This window comes from Rattus norvegicus, chromosome 5 (assembly GCF_036323735.1).
Source record: "Rattus norvegicus strain BN/NHsdMcwi chromosome 5, GRCr8, whole genome shotgun sequence".
NCBI lineage: Eukaryota > Metazoa > Chordata > Mammalia > Rodentia > Muridae > Rattus > Rattus norvegicus.
In genome coordinates this window covers 36,492,305-36,505,072 of record NC_086023.1, presented here as the reverse complement: position 1 = coordinate 36,505,072, position 12,768 = coordinate 36,492,305, and positions in this window count along the sequence as shown.

Here is a 12,768-nt window from a genome sequence, read left to right as displayed (position 1 = left end):
CACGTCCTAGTGAGTTCTATGATTATGCATTATGTCCTGTTGAAGTACACAACCACCATTATCCCCTAAACATCGGGAGATATATCTGATCATTTCTGCCATTCCTCCATTTTCAACCCCACACTAACAGATATATGGAGCATGTGGAATAGAGTCACATTCACCTAGGGAATCCTAATTCTAAAAACAACAGAATAGAAACACAGGTATGCCTAGATAATAATGCATTCATCTTATGAGATACTTTTTCTTAAAATATATTGTTTACTATTGTATTATTGCATAGAATCTGAATAGAAAATTAGGAGAAGTAGAAAATTGTTTTGTCACCAGTAAAAACTTAGAGATATTTGTTATTTATGTCAGGGCAGGGAGGTGGGAAGAGGTGGGTAGTTGGGAAAGGGGAACACTCTCACACAAGAAGGGGAAGCAGGATGGAATAGGGGTCTTATGGACTGGAAACTGGGAAAGGGAATAACATTTGGAATGTAAATAAAAAATATCCAATAAAAAAGTAAAAAAGAAAAGTTATTTAAATGAATATTACCAAGTACATTCTCAGTTTTTTTTTATATTTTGGATTGGTTTACATGTCTACCAATTACATTATGCAAGAGTTAAATTTTTCGAAATATAATGATGACTTTATCTAGTTTGAAAAGTACATATAAATCATAGGACCCTGGTCCACATTAAAACCAGGAGCTAATTCAGGAAGGACATTGAAAACGCATTCTCACATTCTATTTAACTGTCTCTTAGTTTTGCTAAACAATTAGTTTGGTTTCTGAGGAGAAATATGAGCTGCATTGGGAAGAAAGAAGGAACTTGGATCATTTATTTTTATAGTTAAAAAATACTTTCCTAGTTTAATTTGGAGCATGAAGAGAACATGGATTATTGTCTCTGTAGACAAAAATCTTAAAAATAATCTTCCTCCAAAATGGAGTGCTTTCCTAAGGATAATCTGAACTGTGTCATTTGCTGTAAGTGTGAAAATTAAAGAAGAGGTTATGGTCAGAAATCATATTTGAAAAATATTTTTAAATAATTCCATACATAGCAAGAATTTTATGCAGTAATCTAGTGCCAATTCCTGTTTATCTTTTTAAAAATATTTACAACTTGCTGATCATTTTTGAAAAATGGTCTTTTTCTGCTTTAGCTAAAATAGAGTTCTCATTGGTCACTTTATTTTTTGCCCCTTCTTTCATTTTCAACAGGTTCTGTTTTTAAAATATACGGATACATGTTGTCACAAAATATCCACTAAAAAATTACTTTAAATATATTCACAACATTTACTCCTTGAATTTTTATGTTTCCTATTCAATGTTAACCTCCAATTGTAATTCAAATATAAGAATGTAAAAACATGAGAATTTCAAGTTCATGTGGGTGACCTATGGAGACCCTTTCCAAACATACATGAACACACACACACACACACACACACACACACACAACACACACACACACACACACACACACACACACACACACACACACACACACACAGGTGCATGTTCAATTACCCGGGTATCTTTAAATCTAGGAGAGTGATCATTTGGAACCAGGATTGGGGTTTTCTAGATTAGCTAGTAAATTTTATTGACTGTAGATGCACCCAATTTCATCTAAAAGGAATGCAAAGAAAAATTCAACAATTGAAAGTACATGATCACTATTTGTTAGGTACAGATAATTTGGATAGGAATTATAGGAGAGCAAAATTTATTATCTGAAATTAAATCATTGGTAAATTTATCTCACTCTCAGTTATACAAGACAAATTTACATTCTATAGACTGTCAGAGGTCACAAGGCAGAAGTTAGGAATGGAAAATTGCCATCAGGTAACTAGGCAGAATTTTCCGTGAACTGAAGTGCAGGAAAAGGCCTTGTGCAGTGGAAAGGAAGGGTGAAGTTCACCACATGAAAAAGGCTAAGAAACCTGACCTCTGAGTCCTCTCCCAGTAGAAAAGTTTACTCTTCTTGCTTTTTAAACTATCAAGTTCCTTTCCTGTTTATTTGATTAGATGAGATAAGATATGCTCTTTGGAAATCCAGTATATCCATCAGTGAATCCTGTTAGGAAGATATTGCTATCATTTCTATTTAATGAGAGAACCCTAGACAGAATAGGACCTGATGATTATATGCCAGCCATACCAACCAGGGTTTAGTAATTGATTTTTTTTTTGTGCTACTTAGAGTCTGTATCACAAACTTGTTCTCACTTTCTCCAATTTTCAGTGTAAACAAATTGTTTTTGTATGTTTATTTGTATGTTCATTTAATTGAACAAGACTTTCCACTACTATAGAGTAGATCAAATTTTGAAAGACTGTTAGAAGTCAATTTTTACAATAAAGAGAATATTAATATTTCATGTTATCTTTTTATACTTTTTAATGTATACCAGTGTTCTACAAAGATAAAATATATTTTTACATGAAAACATGCTTTCAATTAACAATAAGGTAGAGAGATTATCTTTGAACATTCCACTAAATTTTCTCAGCTTTTAAGTAAAAACTTTACTTTGAGCAAAGGCAATGGGTTACATAAGATCTTGGCCCCTTATCAGAATAAGGACTTTGGCAATCAAAATGCAAAGGAAGCATATGGATCTCTGAAACTCTAAAACTCTAATGCTTATGTTGGACTAACTTATAAAATATCTTCAATATGTCAAAAGATATTTGTATCTCATACAGAGGGTGTTTGTGGACTCTTAGTGAAGAAATAGGACTACATGAACACATTTCACTGAACTAGGCTAAAACAGGGAATTGGACACATACGCTGATCACCTTCTGAAGCCTTGTATGCAGTAGAAATTATTAACAAATTTGGAAGGATAAATCATACATAGATACAGAAAAAACTAGAAAGGTAAAGGATAGTGGTTATGGGCAATGAACTAGAACTGACCTCAGTTGGTCACTGGGACAAAGATGAAAGTTCATATTCAAGGCCAAGCATGCTGCTATGGATTTGCAGATATCTACTGTTACCTCCCACGTCGTGATGTTTTCTTCCCTGTAATAGGAAGAAGCATTGACTTCACATCTATAAAGACTTTTTTCTTACCTAATTAATGACTACGGGACAATGAGGGTGAACATTTTTGTTGAACTTAAGTTTTCAAATTCCTAAAGCAACTCAAAGGGTATTTTTTGGAAAGTTTATATGAACATGGCATGTGAATGACAAGATGAAAAGTAGGCACTTATCAGTCACTTAATTAAAATCCTATCATGACTTAACAACACAATTTGACCTATGATCACTGCAAAAACTTAATAGTTTTATACAGGATTCTTGTATGTGTGCTATAAAATATGCTCACTGATGCTTTAAAATACAAAACATTAATCACAAGTGAAATGTATTGGTTAGCTCCAAACTCCAGAAATATAAATTGAAAACTGTGTCACTTCGAGAAAGGTAGATTTATTTATCTATTTTATGTATTGAAATGGATATGGGCTTCAAACCACAGACTTCAGACAAGATAAGTATGATTCTTCCTTAATATTAGATGGGGGCAATTCCTTCACTATTGTTAATAAATATATATAACTTGAATGGAATTTATCACATAGAAATAATTGTTTTAAGATTTGATATAAGTTAACTGAATTTTCTAAATCATATTAAGCTACTCGGGAGTATGACCAACAGCTCTGGTGCAGCATGACGATCTCAGTGAGGTTCCACTCCAGTTTGGAAAACTTCCATCCTGTCTCTACATAAAATAGTAGAAGAGGTTCTGGGGATGTGGCACAGTGGTAGAGCACTGTTCTAGCATGAGAAAGATCTTGAGCTCAATACCAAGTACTGGCAAAGCAAATAAGCAAATACAAATGTTAGTGTAGTTTTGGAAGTCCCAGAGACCTGTGAGGTGAGATGTTCCAAGGAGTCAACGTAAGTGATCTTAGGTGAGATACCTAACAGTGGAGGCATGGAACATGAAAAGTCAACCTTCTCTAGCTGGGCAGGACCCCCAGTGGAGGTATATAGACACCAACCTACCCATGAAACTTTCCACCCAGAATCTGTCCTGTCTAAAAGGAAGCAGGGGCAAAGATGGAGCAGAGACTTAAGGAATAGCCAAGCAATAACAAGCCAAGATTCGGACCCATCCTATAGGCAAGCATCGATCCCTGACACTATTAATGAAACTCAGTTTTTGCTTGTATACAGGAGCCTTTCCTCTGAGAGGCTTTACTCAGCAGCTGGCTGAAACATATGCAGACACCCACAGCCAAATATTGAGCATAGATCAGGAACCCTTATGGTAGAGTTGGGGAAAGGATTGAAGACCATGATGGGGATAGGAACCTCTTAGCAAGACCAACAGTGTCACCTAACCTAGACCTCTGGAACCTCTCAGAGACTGAGCCACCAACCAATGAGTATGCATGGGCACAGGTACTTATGTAGCAGAGGACTGCCATGTTTGCTCAGTGGGAGAGGATGTGCCTAATCCTGCAGAAACTACATGCACCAGGGTGTGGGGGGAATACCTTCTCAAAAGTGAAGGTGAGTAGGGCTGGAGAAGGTGAGGGGGAGATTGAGGAGGCAGCCTTTGGGCTGTAAATTAATTTATTAATTAAGAAACAAGAATGGTTTTGATAAAGTTTTGAGTAACTTTTTGAAGTGAACTACTTGTATGAATGGCTCCCATAGCAACGTTATTAGGGCACTAATGCAGTGTATGTTCTGAGGCTGCATCTCATTGGATGGAGTTTATGCTGCCAATAAATAAAAAAGAGATTATATGGTACAGTTCATAGTAGACTGAATTATATAGAGAAAATCCTTTCACTGTTACTTTATTCTCTTTGAAATAATGCCTAGCAATGAGATTGCTGGACAGCATATTGGTTCTGTTTTCAAATCTCCTCATTTAGAACTGTCATCTACAACAGTTATAATACATTGAATTCCTATCAGCTATCTGGAAGAGTTCCCTTTCCCCACATCCTCACTGATAATTTTTATGATATTTTGTTTTTGTCAGTAACAGTTCTCACTTGACCATCATGGTGCCCCATAGCACTTTTCTTTTGCTTTCCCAGTGATTAATGATAATGAACATCTTTTATCTCACTTTTGGCCATAGGTTTTTCCTTTTTGAGAGAATGTCTATTCATACTTTTACCCTATTTTTCCCTGTGTATCATTTCCAAGACTTAAGTTATTTAATTTGCTTATATACTCTGGAATTAACATTTTAGATGTACTTTACAAATAATTCTTTCAAAATTCTGTATGCTTGATGCATGTTCAGTTGCTTTCTAGCTGAATAGAAACCTTTTATTTCAGCAAAGATGTGGGATAAAATTAAATGTGTATCAATTAACAAATATATAAAGAAAATGTGGAATACGTTCATAACAGAATGTTATCTGAAGATTAGAAAACATAATGGAATCATGTTATTTCTGACAGCATGGTCCCAGAATACAAGGTGATATGAATTAAGACAGACACAGAAAGACAAATACCACATGAATTTCTTCTAAGTGGAACCTAAAAGAATGTATTTTATAAAAATTGAAACCATAGTAACAACTGCCAGAGTATGAGGTCTCTGGAAAGAAGAGGAGCCAGGGATAGGCTCATATATTGCTACTATGAGTGTTCGATGGCACAGTGGGATGAATGTAATTATATATTGCAGAATAGAGGGGGAAAGATTGAATACACTTGTCATAATAAATGATAGGTTTCCAGATGATGAATAAGTTAATTCATCACTATCCAAAGTAGGAAGAATTCAAAATACCACATTTTACCTCATAAATACATTCAAGTATAATTTATCAACAAAAGTACACTTTAAAAATATTAGTTGGTATTCTAAAATTTTATTGGCAGAAAATTTAGTTCTCATATTCTATTTTGTCTCAGACATTTTATATTTTCATAAAAATATTATCTCTCAAAACACAGATTGCATTTATATAAAATAATACTAAAATCTAGATAACTGGTAAATTTCCTATACCAAGGATGCCTACTTTTCCCCTTGTTTTAATTTTAATAAACAGAAAATATTCTGATAATACAAATGTTTTCCAATGACCTGCATGGCCCTCGGAAAGTAAACCCATTACTAATTTTTGTACTTTTCCCTTAAGCACTATTTAAAAACAAAATACAGGGTTTTTTTCTGTTTTGTTTTGTTTTGTTTCACTTTCTAAAGACATACCTTGCATAGTTGATTTCTCTGAGTAATTCTTCCACAAATTTAAGTCAACAAAAATTTCTACTAACAGAAGCTCACTCTGGAAGATATCCCCATGTTTCATGTTCATGATTCTCTATTCAGTCCATGCACCATATAGTTAACGTTACCTACAAGATATAGTCTTCTGTAGGGATACACAAGCGAGACAAGATATGACAGAAACATATTAAAGCATAAGACAAACAGTTTGACCTTGACATGGGTCTGCTTTTCCACACTACCATTCCAAGCAGTGATGATTTACAGTGACAGAAAACTCATTACTTTGCTTTGATAGGCCATCTTGAACATAACCAATTTTTTATTTCAGATTTTACAGAATTCTTTCTTATTTATTCTTGTCTTTTCACTTTTAATTACTTCTACCGTTATTAACTCAGCACCATCTATTCTTCTACCATGGTATAGTTGCATGTGATCATTGAACAGTGGGCTCAACTAGCCAGATCAAGAACATATAAAAGCCTAAGCTACTCAGTTTCTTACAACCAACAATCAGTATCTGCATAAGAAGGGGATTCAATCTACCTCAAGGTCCAATGCTTGAGCATATACCCAAAAGGCTCCTCATTCTATCAGACAATTGCTCGACAATGCTCATTGCTAGTCTATTCATAAAATCAGAATTGGAAACAACATAGAAATCTCTCAACAGAAGAATGGATCAAGAAAATTGGTGCATTTGTGTAATGGAGTATTACTCAGCTGTTTAAAAAGTGGACATGAGGAGAAGTGCAGAAAATCCTGACAGCTCGGGGGAAACCACCACTTCTGCTCACATTCGTGGCCCAAGAAGAACCTGTCTAGTGTCCTCTGGATACAGGAACATAGGAGCAGTCAGCGGCAAGAACTTTCTGGTTTCTGACTGCGCCCGGAATTGAACCAGTCCCACAGCTCTCTGTACCCAAATCATCTGGCAGATAGAGCTAGACTCTTACAAGTGCAGAAATCCTGAAAGCTCAGAGGAAACGTGTGCTCACATCCCTGGTCCAAAAGGAGCCTGTGGATACAGGAACCTCAGAGAGGTCAGGGGCAGGACCCTTCTGATTTCTGCCTAAGCAGAAGCTGAAAGCCAGTCTCCAGGTATAGTGACACACCTGAAAGCAGAAATTCAGGTGAAAGAAAAACAGATCTACAAGAGTAGTGATAAACAGGCTTACAGAAGGGTCAAGCCAGTCAGCGACATCATGGCAAGTTAACACCAGAGACAACCTAATGACAAGAGGCAAGCACAAGAATCTAAGCACCAAAAATCAAGACTGTGTTGATAGTCTCATCAGCAAGACTCATCAGAGCCCCGTTCTCCCACCTAAGCAAATACTGAATATCCAAATATACATGAAAAGCAAGATTTAAATTTAAATTAACATCCCATGATGATGATAGAAGACGTTAAGAAGGACGTAAATAATTCTCTTAAAGAAATACAGGATAACACAGGTAAGTAAGTCGAAACCCTTGTAGAGAAAACATGAAAATTCCTTAAAGAATTACAGGAAAACATAGCCAAACAACTGAAGAAATTGAAAAAACCATCCAGGACTTAAAAAAAGAAAGAGAAACAATAAAGAAAGCACAAAGAGAGACAACCCTGGAGATAAAAACAAACAAACAAAAAAAAAAAAAAAACGAGGAAAGAGAATAGTTGTCATAGACGCAAGCATAGCAAACAGAATACAAGATATAGAAGAGAGAATCTCAGGAGCAGAAGATACCATAAAACATATTGATATAACCCTCAAAGAAAATGTAAAATGCTAAAAGCTCCTAGCCCAAAATATCCAGGAAATTCAGGACACAAATAGAAGATCAAACCTAAGATAATAGGTATAGAAGAAAGGAAAGACTCCCAATTTAAAGGGTTAGTAAATATCTTCAACAAAATTATAGGAGAAAGCTTCCCTAACCTAAAGAAAGAGATGCCCATACATACAAGAAGCCTACAGGACTCCAAATAGATTGGACTGAAAAGAAATTCCTTCCACAACATAATAGTTAAAACACCAAACACACAAAACAAAAAAAGAATGTTAAAAGAAGTAAGGGGGAAAAGTCAAGAAATATATAAAGCAGACCTATCAGAATTATACCAAACTTCTCACCAGACTATGAAAGACAGAATATCCTGGGCAGATATCATAGAGACCCAAAGAGAATACAAATGCCAGCCCAGGTTACTATATAAAGCAAAACTCTCAATTAACATGGATGGAGAAACAAAGACATTCCACGACAAAAACCAAATTTGCACAATATACTTCCACAAATCCAGCACTAATAAGGATAATAAATGGAGGGAAACTACACTGTAGAAAAAGCAAGAAAGTAATCTTCTTTCAACAAAACCAAAAGAAGAGAGACATGCAAATATAATTCCACCTCTAACAACAAAGTAGCAGAAAAAAAACAACCACTATTTCTTAATATATCTTAATATCAATGGACTCAATTCCCAAATAAAAAGACAGAGACTAGCAGACTGGATATGTAAAGAGGATCTAGCATTTTGTGAATACAGAAAAGAAACCTCAATGACAAAGATAGATATTACCTCAGAGTGAAAGGCTGGAAAACAATTTTCCAAGCAAGTTGTCCCAAGAAACAAGCTGGAGTAGTCATTCTAATATAGAATAAAATAGACTTTCAACCAAAAGTTATCACAACAGATAAGGAAGAACACTTCATATTCATCAAAGGAAAAATCCCCCCAAAATGAATTCTCAATCCTGAAGATATATGCTCCAAATGCAGGGGTACTTGCATTCATAAAAGAAACCTTAATAAAGTTCAAAGTACACATTGCACCTCACACCATAATAGGGGGAAATTTCAATGCTGGCGTATTGAATCTCATCAATGGACAGATCATGGAAACAGAAACTAAACAGGGACATAGAAAAAACTAATAAAATTTATGAACCAAATGGATTTAACAGATATTTGTAGAATATTTCATTCTAAAATAAAAGAATATACCTTCTTCTCAGCATCTCATGGTACATTTTCAAAAACTGAATATACAATAGGTCACAAAACAACTCTCAACAGATACAAGAAAATTGAAATAATCCCATGCACCCTTTCAGATCACCATGAACTAAGGTTGGTCTTCAATAAAAACAAAAAGGACAGAAAGCCCACATATACATGGAAGTTGATCAACACTCTACTCAATGATAACTTGGTCAAGGAAGAAATAAAGAAAGATATTAAACACTTTATACACTTTGATAACAAGGAAAGTATAACACTCAATCTTATGGAACACAATGAAAGCAGTGCTAAGAGGAAAACACAGATCTGAGTACTTCCGAAAAGAAACTGGAAAAAGCAGACATTAGAAGCTTGACAGCACACATAAAAGCTCTAGAACAAAAAGAAGCAAACACACCAAAGAGGAGTTGACAGCAGGAAATAATCACACTTATGGCTGAAATCAACCAAGTAGAAACTAAAAGAATTATACAAAAAATCAAGAAAAGCAGGAGCTGGCTCTTTAAGAAAATCAACAGGATAGGTAAACCCTTAGCCAGACTAAGCAGAGGGCACAGAGAGTTTATCGAAATTAACAAAATCAGAAATGAAAAGGGAGACATAACAACAGAATCTGAGGAAATTAAAAAAATATATCAGATCCTACTACAAAAGCCTATATTCAACAAAACTGGAAATACTGGAGGAAGTGAAAAATTTTCTAGACAAATACCAGATACCACAGATAATTCAGGATCAGTAAACTATTTCAACAGTCCCCAATCTCCTTAAGAAATAGAATCTGTTATTAAAAATTTCCCAAACAAAAAAAAAAGACCAGGATCAAATAGGTTTAGTTTAGAATTCTATCATAACTTCATAGAAGACCTAATACCAATATTATCCAAACTATTACACAAAACAGAAACAGAAGGAACACTAACCAATTCCTTCCATGAAGCCAAAATTATGCTTATACCTAAACCACACAATAACCAAAGAAAGAAGAACTTCAGAACAATTTCACTCTTTAATATTGAAGCAAAAATACTCAATAAAGTTCTGGGAAGCTGAATACAAGAACACATCCAAATGATCAGCTATCATGATAAAGTAGGCTTCATCCTAGTGATGCAGGGATTGTTTAATATAAGGAAATCCACGAATGATATAATGCTCTATGTAAACAAACTCAAAGGAAAAAAAAATACTTGATCATCTCATTAGATGCTGAGAAAGCATTTGACAAAATTTACCACCACTTCATGTTAAAAGGCTTGCAAACAGCAGGCATTCAATGTCCATACCAAAACATACTAAAAGTAATATACGTCAAACCAGTAGTCATCATCAAATTAAATGGAGAGAAACTTGAAGCAATACCACTAAAATCAGGGACTAGACAAGGCTTCCCACTCTCTCCCTACTTATTCAATATAGTACTCAAATCCTAGCAAGAGCAAACAGAGAGAAAAAGGGATACACACTGAAAAGGAAGAAGTCAATACACCACTATTTGCAGATAATATGATAGTATACTTAACTGACCCCAAAAGTTCCACCAGACAACTGCTAAGCCTGAAAAATAACTTCAACAAAGTGGTTGGGTATAATAAATCAAACAAATCAGTAGCCTTCTTCTACTCAAAGGATAAACAGTCTGAGAAAGAAATTAGGAAAATGACACCCTTCACAATAGTCCCAAATACAGAAAATGCCTTGGTGTGATTCTAACCAAGCATGTGAAAGATCTGTATGACAAGAACTTCAAGTCTCTGAAGAAAGAAGTTGAGGAAGATCTCAGAAGATTGTAAGATCTCCCATAATCATGGATTGGCAGTATTAATATAGTGAAAGTGTCCATTTTGCCAAAAGTAATCTACAGGTTCAATGCAATCCCCATCAAAATTCCAACTCAATTCTTCATAGAGTTAGAAAGAGCAATTTGCAAATTCATTTCAAATAACAAAAAATTCAGGGTAGCAGAAACTATCCTAAACAATAAAGAACTTCTGGGAAAATCACCATGCCTGACCTCAAGCTGCAATGCAGAGCAATAGTGACAAAAACTGTATGGTATTGGTACAGAGACAGGCAGGTAGATCAAGGGAATAGAACTGAAGACCCAGAAATGAACCTATACACCTATGGTCACTTGATGTTTGACAATGGAGCTAAAACCATCCAATGGAAAAAAAGACAGAATTTTCACCAAATGCTCATGGTTTAACTGGAGGTCAACATGTAGACCTCTTTTTTTCCTATATAAAGCTCAAGTCCAAGTGGATCAAGGGCCTCCACCTAAAATCAGATACAGTCAAACTAATAGAAAAAGTCAGGAAGAGCCTCAAACATATGAACCTGAACAGAAAACAAAGTCTTACGCTCTAAGATCAAGAATCAATGAATGGAACCTCATAAAATTGCAATGGTTCTGTAAGGCAAAGAACACAGTCATTAGGACAAAACAGCATCTAAACAAATTGGGAAAAGATCTTTACCAATAGAAAAGATCTAATATAAAGGGCTAATATCCAATATATAAAAAGAACTCAAGAAGTTAGACTCCAGAGAACCAAATAACCCTATTATCAATGGAATGAAGAGCTAAACAAAGAATTCTCAGCTAAGGAATATTAAATGGCTTAGAAACACCTAAGGAAATGTTCAACATCCTTAGTCATCAGGGAAATACAAATCTAAACAACCCTGAGATTCCACCTCACACCAGTCCATATGGCAAAGATCAAAAATTCAGATGACAACAGATGCTGGCCAGGATGTGGAGAAAGAGGAACACTCCTCCATTTTTGGTGGGATGGGAAGCTGGTACAACCACTCTGGAAATCAGTATCGAGGTTCCTCAGAAAATTAGACATTGTAGTACCTGAGAACCCAGCCATACTACTCCTGGGCATATACCCAAAAGATGCTCCAACATACAACAAAGACACTTGCTTTACTATGTTCAGATCAGCCTTATTTATAATAGCCAGTGTCTGGAAAGGACCCAAATGTCCTTCAACAGAGGAATGGATACAGAAAATGTGGTACATCTACACAATAGAGTACTACTCAGCTATCAAAAAGAATGACTTCATGAAATTCGAAGGTAAATAGATGGAAAAAGAAAATATCATCCTGAGTGTGGTAACCCAATCACACACACACACACACACACACACACACACACACACACACACACACACACACACACAAAATAAAACCACACATGGTATTCACTCACTGATAAGTGGATATTAGCCCAAAAGCTTGAAATACCCGATAGAATCCTACATGAAGCTTAAATAGAAGGATGACCAAAGTGAAGATACTTAAGTCTTTCTTAAAAAGGGGGACAAAAATATTCATAGGAGGAGAGATGGATAAATAGCTTAGAGCAGAAACTGAAAGAATGGTCATTCAGAGCCTACCGCACCTGGGGATCTGGCCCATATATATGTACAGTCACCAATACTAGACAATATTGATGAAGACAAGAAGTGCATGCTGAAGGGAGCCTGATATAG